This window comes from Vigna radiata, chromosome 8 (genome assembly GCF_000741045.1).
Source record: "Vigna radiata var. radiata cultivar VC1973A chromosome 8, Vradiata_ver6, whole genome shotgun sequence".
NCBI lineage: Eukaryota > Viridiplantae > Streptophyta > Magnoliopsida > Fabales > Fabaceae > Vigna > Vigna radiata.
Window position 1 is genome coordinate 17,375,212 of NC_028358.1, and position 10,753 is coordinate 17,385,964.

General features: G+C 33.5%; 1 long non-coding RNA gene across 2 annotated transcripts; it reads left to right on the forward strand.

Moving 5' to 3' along the window:
• Positions 1-423: 423 nt before the first annotated feature.
• Positions 424-4,597, forward strand: LOC106771730. Of its 2 annotated transcripts, XR_002669437.1 has the most exons (4): positions 424-1,118; positions 1,882-1,957; positions 3,655-4,168; positions 4,460-4,597. It is a non-coding gene; the product is annotated as an uncharacterized LOC106771730 (long non-coding RNA). The 2 variants fall into 2 exon arrangements; XR_002669436.1 differs by having other exon boundaries at positions 427-1,957.
• Positions 4,598-10,753: the final 6,156 nt, after the last annotated feature.

Sequence of the window (10,753 nt, forward strand, 5' to 3'; positions counted from 1 at the left end):
TTTCTCAAAACCAATTGAATCAACTGCATTGCATGTTTATTTTTGTTATTTGCATATAACCACCAAATTAATTCTCTTTTCTCAAGTCTTACAAGATTAGGTTACATGAAAGTTAAGGCCTAAGAGTCCTTTGGGAAAACGATACTCGGACTTACCCGTTTATATTACTTGATAACGATCTGGTACACTTGTCAGAGACTTAACAAGTTTTTGGTGCTGTTGTCGGGGACTCGTGGTTTAACTTATCTAGTAGTGTAAACTGATTAAGTTTGACTTGATTGTATATATCTTTTTTATCTTTTTATCTTTTTCACTACAAGAAAATTGCATTTTATATACGGATCATTATATACGGATTTTAATCCGTATATAATGGACATGTTACATACAGATATTACATACGGATCCATTATAATGGAAAAAAAAATTAAATACGGATTGTCCGTATATAAGATTTGTACATAAAAATATAATGTAAATTTCACTACAAAAATATTATATTCCATCTCCCATTTTCTTATTCACTGTCTTCACTGTGCTCACAGTTTCTCTAATCTAGTTGTCCAGTGTCAATATTGCTTCACGGTTCACCACCGTCTCCTCTCCACTGCAGTTCTCGACTTGGACTCACTTTTCACGATTCGTCATGGAATGTGCGACAGTATCCTTCGTCGTTGGTCCCTCACCGGTAAGTTCTCTTTTTCTGGATTCCCTAATTGCTTCGCCTCTCGTTTGAACTCCATTTTCCATCCCGTTACGCTATTCTGAAAACCCTAGAAATTAGGGAAAACTAATCCCTATTAGAATTTGNGAAATTAGTTTTACAAATGTGGATAGAAAATAGGGTTGGATGCAAAGATTTTCTATATTAAAGCTTTCACTGTTTTGAAGTTTATGAATCTCGTTCTTTTGTTCTACCTTTCTCTTGCTTTATATGCACTTTCAATTTTCNTATTAGAGCTTGACTATGACCTGTTTTGTTAATTTGGCCATTTCGCATAAAGCAATTTTTATTTCGCTTTAATTAAATAGATTATGAAGTTATATGCCCAATGTTGTNTCTTTTCTCAGNTTTTTCTGTGTCGGATAGAGTATGTTCCTCCATTAAGCAAAAGAAGGTACTTGTTTCTTTCACATTCTCCTAACATATTTTATAATCTTTTCTTTCAAGATAAAGAATTTGCATAAAGTATGTTTCTTCAGGATCATTGGTTGTTATTAGGAAGTGGAGTTTATTCAAGTGCTTTGGTTGTTGTGGTCTGTTTCCAATTTGCTCTCCTTCATGTAGAATACACACCATTGTCACCATATTTGTTACGATTGTTTTAGTAGGCTTTAAAAAATGAACTTGTCTCAGTTGGATCATAGTTATGACAACTTTTCCTAATTAAAATCTTCAAAAAGTTTAACAAGATTGAAATAGAAGTTGACTGGAAAGATGAAAGGCCTGTTGCTNGGAGCATTGGTTCTTATAGCACGTGAGAGCAAGCTCAGCACCCAGGTTATTTCATTCTAACTTTGGCATAAATAAAGTTGCAAGGGGAGGATTGTGCCAAAAACTGAGTGTNACATCTGTTAATCTTTGTGAAAAAAATTAAATTGGGTTATATCAAATTTGATCAATAGTATTATCAATTTGATTATAGTAGGATCGTCATTGTCCAATGTTTTCTAGTTGGTAAACACCACAATAATTAAGTTACCTTCTTTTTTATGATTATTTTGATTTTATGGCCTTAAGTATCTTGAAATGCAGTATGGTAATAATTCTATTGTACCGCATACAAATGCAAAAGGAGTTGCACAATTTCCTTTACTTTTGTTCTGCTCTTGGAACTGAAATTAAAGTGCATGATAGTTCTTCGATTTGATTTCTTCCAGCGCTTTGGAAGCTTTATGGAGATGCTATTTGGTGGGCGCTATGTGCTACTTTTGATGTCTCTATTTTCTATTTATCGTGAGTTAATATACAATGAATTCTTCTCTGTTCCTTATCACATATTTGGTGCCTCTGCTAACAAATACCGAGATAATACATGCAGGTGTCTTTTATTTCTCACTTTCCATTGCCAGTTTCAATTCTCTCTTTTTTTGGGTGCCATAATGTGGATCCACAATGCATTTGTTGCTGGTGTTTTAGGTTGCCTTTTTTTCTTAAAAAAAAGAACTTGAAACTTATAATCAACCGTTCAATTCCTGTTAATGACTCCACGGTTACAAAGATTCTATTTCTCTTTTTTAATTTACAAATGTTGCTTCAAATCTTTCTGCTACTCTTAAGTTATGCACGTACATCCTAGAAGATAATATAATATATTTAGCCAATTTGGTATAATCTACTTTAACAAAGGTTTTGAGTTTAATCTAAATATATAATCCTAATAAAATATTAGAAAAAAATACTTTGTTGTCATTATATATATATATATATATATATATAAACTTGAGTGAATGTGTAATTTAAACAAAACGTTACTTTTTTAACGAAAATACATGTAATATGATGGAAAAAGAGCGAATAGTACAATACTAATTATCTTATTCTTTACTAAGTGTGATGATAATGATATACGTGTTTCCCAATGCTAACGATTATCATGTTAGTTTACGTGTGATAGTAAAGTTTATCAAAATCCTTGCCCGGTAATCTTTTCTGACCAATGACCACGACCATATATCCTATACCCTTAAAAAAACATCACTTTCTGATTTAATATTCTTTTAGGATGGGAATAGCAAGACATGTTTATATATTTTTAGAAAGGATATGAGAGTAGATAAAGGTTTTCCTCTATAAAAGGAACGCATTTGGTGAGAAAAATTACATACAAAGAACACCTAGTGCTACCTCTCATTGTTCTGCTTTCTTCATTGATTACTGTCACAAAAAAGCGTAGCCCTTACTCCACAAATAGATTTGTTGAATCGAAACAGTTTCCCAACAGGCTTCATCTTTGGTACAACATCCTCAGCGAACCAGGTACACACTCATGCAACAATGATTATGTTTTATCAATGTTCAACCCCATATGAAACACCTTCCATGTTACAAGTTCAAATGTTTTAGTTCTTTCTATCAGCTTTATATTATGGTTTTCGGGTCACATGTTTATGTCTGTATGCAATATGAAGGTGTAGCCAATGAGGGTGGTAGAGGACCAAGCATTTGGGATACCTTCACTCACAAATATCCTGGTAAGTATATTATATAGTGGTTGGTTAACTCTCTTTAAGTTTTCCTTTGTGTATCTTTTTTTAAGCTTGCTTTAAGGTAGTATCTATTAGTCCCTGATTTCCAGATGCTTTCTGTTGAGGGGGATGACCTTGCTGGTTTGGAAGATGTTATCTCTGATGATAATTATGCACCAGAGCTTATTGATGGTGATTCAAATTCCATTGGAATTGGAACTACTACTGCTAAAAGGCCTTATAGTATGGCTCATTTTTTAATTAATGTTTTAGGTTTTTGTATTGATAGGATGGGCCTAGATTATTTGTTTGTGATGTTAATATTTAATTTATTAACAGCAGATAGCATAGAGCAACTTCCTCTAATGCAAGGTGAAGGAAAAACATTCAGAACATGTAATCTTTATATGTTGAAGAAGGGTTGAATATATCTATAGTTTATCTCACCCTCTATGTGTATTGCAGGTTTGGGGTTGGTGATTTTGATTGGAAGAAGTTTACTTCCCGCATGAAACAGAAGACTTACAATGAAATTAAAGAGTAATAACATCAATTTTCTTTGAACTAATGCCATATTTGGATTGGGATGTTTTAGACATTCAGAATGATGAATTTGATGTCATACTGCAGCTAGGCTAATGCATTCTTAACCATTTAGATACAAAATTAGATTGAGAATGGGAATGTGTTTAGTAGTTACTAAGTTTAATCTTTTGACTCACCTATATATTATTGATTGCGTGTCTCTTCAATTACCTACCTCATCTTATAGAACTTTTGGGCATTTACTTTTTAGTGAATGTTTATTATATATGCCCATATTTGTTGATATTAAGTATTATGCAATTTTTGTATCCAGCACTATACTGACGTATGAAATTTGGGACAATCTTTTTGAAGTCACAGTTCATAATGAAGACCATCAAGTGCTTGTTATATGATGATCCAAATTTTGAGGGGCATGGAAATCTTTCCAGTGGTATATTTATGTTTCAACTATAACAACCATGTTAGCCTATTAGTAGCATTATGAGAAAGGAAGTAAAGATTTGTGGTTCAGGATAGTAGAAGTTAAAGAAGAATTTGTCAGTGAGCTTTTAATGGTTTTTATATTTGTGGTTTAATTTGATTGATTTTTTTATCCCCTAATTCTAAGCCATCATCTGTTAGAGAATTTTTAATGGTTTTTGAAATTTTCTTTAAATATTTTATTTGTCCATAATATATTGAAATGTGTTTTAACTTAACTTTTTGTTAATTTTTTGTTCAGGCACTGCTTGAGGCTATAGGCGCTAGTGTCTACTTGGTCAGGAAACCGTTACAAAATGTACAAGTAATTCTTGTAACTATATGTATGAATAAGAGTTGTATTTTTTTTAGTTCTGTTTATAGAATTATCCTATAAAGTTTTCATATTTTAACTACTTGTTTCAAGTACAATCGTACATTGTAAATTTTCTACCTTTGTAATCTTGTAATTATATATTATACATTATATACTATGAATATATTTGGCAATTTGACATTGTATGTGGCAATTTAGAAGTTATGATTGATTCTTATCAAAGTTTCTAGGTACTGCGTGTAAATGTGAGATTATATTTTTTTTTTTATAAAACTATACAGTTACATACGGATTTTCCGTATGTAATTATATATTAAAATTACATACAATTATTATATACGGATTATCCGTATATAATTTATATACGGATTATCCGTATGTAAATTATATACGGATTATCCGTATGTAATTTATATACGGATTATCCGTATGTAATTTATATACGGATTATCCGTATGTAATTTATATACGGATTATCCGTATGTAATTTATATACGGATTATCCGTATGTAATTTATATACGGATTATCCGTATGTAATTTATATACGGATTATCCGTATATAACATTAGCTACGATAGTATTATATACAGATTTTTGTCCGTATATAATCCGTATATAACCAAAAATTATATACGGATTTTGGGCCTTATATACGGATTTGGGCTGTAGATAATGACATTTTTTCTTGTAGTGTTTATTTTTTTTATAAAATATAAAAAAAAAATGCTACTAGGGTTTTGTGCCTAGTGTTTGCAGGATGCAGTATGGACAAGAATTTAATTATATGGGCACTCAATTCTATCAAAATAATTTCAACCACTGGTGGGAACCTCACTCATACATGTATCAAAGCCAATTTGGGCAACATTCCTCTTCGCGAAAAGAAACGTTGGAGGAAGCTAAACAACGTTTACAGAAGCAACAATCTTTTTTGCCAAGAGGGACGTTAGGGGAAGTTGAAGAACATTTACAGATGGAACAAACCTCTTGCGTGTTGAAGTCTTTGGGTATTATTAGGGCTAATACTGAAGTTAACCCTAAAGAGGAATGTCAAGCCACTATCTTTGAAAATGATAAGGTTGTTGAGGAGGAGAATATAGAGGAAGAAGAGATAAAGATATATGGGGAAAAGATGGAAGAAGAAGTAGAAAGGTTGAGTGAGGGAGATAAAGAGGAGGAGAAAGAAAAAGCAGTGGTTGAGAAAAAATGAAAAAAAGAAGAAAATAAGAAAAAAGGAAAAAAGAAAGTGGAGGAAGGAGAAGAGTGAGAAGAAAAGGAAGAGAGAAAAGAAGAAAAGATCACATGAAAAACCCCTTCCTCATTCAAAAAAATATCATAGGAAGGAAAAGAAAGTCAAATGCTTTATGGAGATCTTCAAGAAATTGGAGATTAAAGTCCCTATGATTGATATATGGAAACAGGTGCTTGGTGTTCTCAATTTTATGAAGAAATTCAGCAGGAAGAAGAAAAATAAAAGAATTTCAAGCAAGGGGAGTTTCAACACTTACTGATGGGTGTTTGAACTCTATTGGGTCAAGCTAGTGACATAAAAAAAGTGCTTACTGAGAGGGTTTACCTAAGTTTTACCTAAGTTTTTGTGATTGATTGAATTGCATGTATGTGCCATATGATTAAGATCATTTTTTAACAAGCCCTTCCTTAGACAAAGATAAATTTTCGTCCCACATGAAAAAGAACATCATATGTTCTACCCTTTTTGAGCCTAAGCTTTAAACAGTATGAAATCCTTGTTGAAAAATTTTTATCTTGAGTTAAGTTGGGAAATTATTGTGCGGTATTGATTAAGGTTCAAATTTGGGGTTGTTGGAAAAATTGGAAAGATAAGCATTGAGCTAATATGTTGAACAAATCATGAAAAGATGAAAAAGATATTAAAGATAGAATGAAAAGAAGAGTTCAATGCAAAAGAAAAGGGAAGTTGAGAATGAGTGAGATTGGTAAAAAAGAGAGTTTGTGCTTGAATAATGAATGCTTGAATGACTCTCTTAACTCAAGGATTTTTTGATCTCGAAAAACCAATTTTTCTTGTTAGCCCAACCACGTTATAAGCCTTGAAAAGTCCTTATGATGACATGAGTATGTGATGATATTTGATTGTGGTAAATGAATAACAATTTTGTTCTATGTGACATGTGGATAGTAGAGGGGAGGAGTGACCTTTTGAAACACTTAAGTGATTGAGTGAAACACCTTGTCTGGTGAGGAATAATTCCATGAATTTGTTATTATATCTGGGCTTAGTTATTGATCATTCATGAGAATAACATCTGTTGAGTATTATGTGATTGTGTGAACACTGTGATGAATGTTGAAAATCAAGGCATGTGTGCATCTTAATTAAATTCTATTAATGAGCTGATTTGAGTGGTGGCTTGTCTTAAAATATTGGTTATGGAATGAGTTAAACCATTGTGATGATTTGTGGAAGACTAAGTTGTATTTTGTTTGCTTGAGGTCAAGCAAAGTTCTAAGTTTGGGGTTGTGATAACGGTTCAAAAACTGTTATTTTCACACTTAAATTTGACACTAAACACACCCTTTGTGACTTAGAATTAGCTTGAAATAATGCAATTTGCTTAAGTTAGAGAATAAGAGAGTCAAAGTTGGTTTTCTTGGTTTTATGCTTGGTTTTCCCATGATTTGGCAGGATTTATCAAGAATTGAATGAAAAAAGTTAAGGAAGAGAAAAGTTGGACTTAACAGAAGGTGGAAAAGTGAAGAAAAGAATAGACGCAGTCACCATCGGGCAGTGAAACCACCACTGAGCGGTGTACTCTCCAGAGAACTCTCTGCCAGACGCTCAAGCGCCATCGCTGAAGGGTGAATTGGAGTGTCAACGTCACCGCTGGGAGGTGAAGCCACCGCTGAGCGGTGTACTATTAGGCCTAGGCCAAAATTCTGTTATGTTTCTATGCTATATATAGACCCAGACGAACCAGAAGGGGTATCTTTTGGCAGAAAGGACGTAGAAACACACATCTTCACTCCTTGGAGGCAGATTTTGGATGTGGAAGCTCCAATTTATAAAATCTAGGATTATATTTTCATACTTTTCATTCTTTTCATCTAGTTTCACCATGATTATGGTGAACTAAACTCCTTTGTTGTTGGGGGAAACAATGTAATCCAATTGAAACTCTCATATATTGAATTATTAGTTTATTCATATGCTTTCTTTTATCAATTGTTAGGGTTTTTCCTCCATTATATTTGTATGCTTTGTTTAAGACATTATTCATTAGCATAATCTTTTATACTATCTATATGGACACATGTGGGTAGGTCTAGACATGAGGAAATTCTCTCGGGAGCAATATTACCTAAACATAGGGATAGGAGGACCAATTACCTTAAGCTTTTGCGCAAATTATGTAATGCATGATCAATTGCTAAGGAGTCTAGACATAGTAAACTAGTAATTAGGAGTAGACTCTCTTCACCAAGACATTGGAATTAGGATAAATTAGAAAGTGACATTAATATTGATAAAGAAGTAGAATAAGGTAAATTTCGTAAATATATGAGAGTGGATTAGGATGAAATCATAAACCCCAACAACACCATTCATCCATATCAATCACCTGCTTTATCTTCTTGGCCAATTGATCAAAACTTTTGCATGTGCATGTTTATTTTTTGTCTAGCATATAAAATCCTAATTTTCGTTTTCTCAAGTCTTAGAAGATCAGTATATCACATGAACGTTTAGGTTCAAGAGTCTCTAGGAAAACGATACTTGAATTTACCGTTTATTATTACTTGATACCATTCGGTACACTTGTCGAACCCTTAGCAATATGACATATTTCTTAATTAATAAAATGAAAACTTTCCTTTATCACTCCAAAACATGAAAAATATGGTCAATTTTGGGTCAATTTTTCTATTTTTTTACCTAAGACACGATAATTAACTTTAACAGAGGACCAAGTGATTGACATTAGTGAATGAAACATTTTCTTTAATTTTAACATAATTGTCTTGCATAACAATGTTTGAAACACAATTGATATTATGACTACATCGAACATTAAAAGTAGTAATTAACTAATCATTCCCCATAATGGTGTTCAGTTCCACAACTTGGTTGTCGCCTGTTCCTACTTGGATTTCTCCTTCCTTGTGAAGGTCTAGGTGGTTCTTCTTGTGGAGGTCTAGGTGGTTCTTCCTATGAAGGTTGGGCTTCAATATGTTCTTCAACTTCATCTCCTCAATAATCAATAAAGGAAGTACCTATTTCGTTATGACTTTCAACAAAATAAAACGAGTTTTCATAAGGTCTCCCAGTAATGTGAGCCGAAGGTGGAGTAGGGGCTTAAGCTCCAAACAAGCTTGGCATGCCTAGATCAGAGAACGATGAAATGGATAGCCTTCTTGCATCCATACTTGGCTCTACATAAGGAGTGTTTTCATGGTCCCTTTTATCATGGTATTTAGGAGAATGAAGATGTGTCGATGTTGAGACACGTTGTATCCTAGGATCATTCAACATTTGTGGAATGAACAAAAAAAAAATTGCATTCTCAAAATACTAGGACATATACTCACTTGTGTGGACTAGTGACCCTAGAATTGGAATTCTTGTCAATGTTAGCTCACGCCTATTGTTCCATACGTCTATCTATTAAGCATGTCTAGTAACTCAATTATCATCTTGTCTACCCCTTATATAAACTTTATGGTGGTCATCAAGTTTTTTTTGTAATTCGAAAACATGTTGTGATAGGCAAAATTATAACATGACCTGGTCTGACTGGTGTCGCTCAACAATAGCAAAACAAATTAAAGTTGTGCACGATGTCCACAATGTTTGGTGATGAGTGGTTATTTCTTGACCTATATTTAGTTTATTGCACTTAAATAAACCAAGGAATTGTGTTTAATTGTCTGTTATTTCCCTTTTTTTCCGAATTCTGCTTAATTTGGTCGGAAATTCGTAATTATGCTAATTTGGGTTTTTTGAGTTGATTAAGTGCATTTTGGTTGTAGGGAAATTTTGGGAAACATCATTTGGAGCATTAGGGAAGGTGGCGTGATCATTCAAGACTCAACATTTAGTCATTTCCTTTTTAATTAAATTGTAATTTCGTTTTCTAGAAGCCCTTAATTAGAATTAGGTGTTTTGGACCCCTTTAGGGGCATTTTAATGTGGGGGCCATGTGGCATCTCTTTAGGGCTGACTTGTAGTGTGTGGACCCTACCAAATTGTAATTCTTGGTCATATAGGGTGTGAATACCGAGCCACACACTTAGAAACCCATATCCTACGTTTTTGGTTTCATTCTCCTAGGGTTTCTCTTGTTTTCGACATGCTCTCATGGGTGCTTGCTTGGTGCACGGTTTTGGACCATTTTCAATGAATATTATGAAGATTTTCTTCTTCCCTTGACTCTCTCTTGGTTGTCTTAACTCATTGGTGGTGAAAATCCATTCATTCCTCCTTCCATTTGCTTGTTTTTGATGTTTGAAGCTTGAGCTTGTAAGCTTGTCTTTGCCTTTCCATGGTGGTTCTTGGTTTTGAGTGACTTTATATTTCGTTTCCCTCTCCTTTTCTTCTGTTCCTCACGTTTTTCTTTGCATTTTATTTGGTTGGATGATAAAAATGGAGTTCTATATGAGTTTTGGGTTGAATAGAGCTTAACTTGATGTGTGGGTGTTGTGGTTTGGACTCTTTCTCCTTGATTTTCGGTTTAGATGTTTGAAACAAGGGTGGGACTAGATTTTGGTGTTGTTATTGTGGTTGGACAGAGCTGGAATTGATTGCTTGGTTATCATTTTCGATTTTGCAAGGGAAATTGAAGAAATGAAAGATTTAGTTAGGTTGAAGTAGCATATGTTTGGGTTTATTGTTCATGACTTGTTTTGAATTGGATTCCTTGAGTTTTATGGTGTATGTTTCAGTAAAATGGAGGAAGAAAACATGAATGGTGTGTTGGTAGGGAAAGAAAAACGAAAATGGAGATAGGAAGGAGGAGAGAAGGTGCATTAAGTTTTTACCCGATTTGGACAAGCACAAAAGATGCTCACTTTCACTCTAGGAATGTTTCCACTTTTGAATTTTGCCTTTTCCTTGCTTGTTCCAGCCATGAATCACCATGAGAATGAAGGATGTTTGAGATTATTTTCTTTGCTTTTACTTTGCTTACATGGCACCTTGGGTGAAGCACCTTAAGTATCTTTCATTTACACTTTGGTT